Source organism: Odontomachus brunneus, unplaced genomic scaffold (assembly GCF_010583005.1).
Source record: "Odontomachus brunneus isolate Ranch 3 - 2012 unplaced genomic scaffold, Obru_v1 Obru_scaffold_206, whole genome shotgun sequence".
Classification (NCBI taxonomy): domain Eukaryota; kingdom Metazoa; phylum Arthropoda; class Insecta; order Hymenoptera; family Formicidae; genus Odontomachus; species Odontomachus brunneus.
Genome location: NW_022639656.1, coordinates 390,565 through 391,126, shown reverse-complemented (window position 1 = coordinate 391,126; position 562 = coordinate 390,565).

The window sequence follows — 562 nt, the reverse complement described above, 5'->3', positions numbered from 1 at the left end:
CCTGAGTGAAATCTGAAAACATTCACACGTGAAAGAAAACCGAATGATACTATAAGTGACGTTCTAGCGTTCAACTTAGTACGTCACAGATGATCACAGTACAATGAGTACGAAAATGGGATGATACGCAGTACGTCGCGTGCTGTTAGGGAACATGATTATCAACATTGAAATCGTACATACGATCAAAACAAAACCCGCGCAATATACCCTGTGTGCAAAAATTACGTTCAACTTTTTTTTAGTAAGTACTGCAATCTCGAACGACTAGCGGGGGGCTGCGCCCCCCGCACCCCCCTTAAAAACTAACCTAACCCAACCTATCGTCACATTAAGCATCAATCATAGTTTATTAAAGTGTTCAACTTTTATGTTAATGTGACGATAGGTTGGGTTAGGTTAGTTTTGAGGGGGGGTGCGGGGGGCGTAGCCCCACGCTAGTTCGATATTGCAGTTATTATTCGATATTGCTCGTTAATGGTACACATTATCGAAAAATTGTAATATATTTTTCGAACTTCTTTCATCAATAACTTTTTAACAAACAATGAGCGACGGCTAA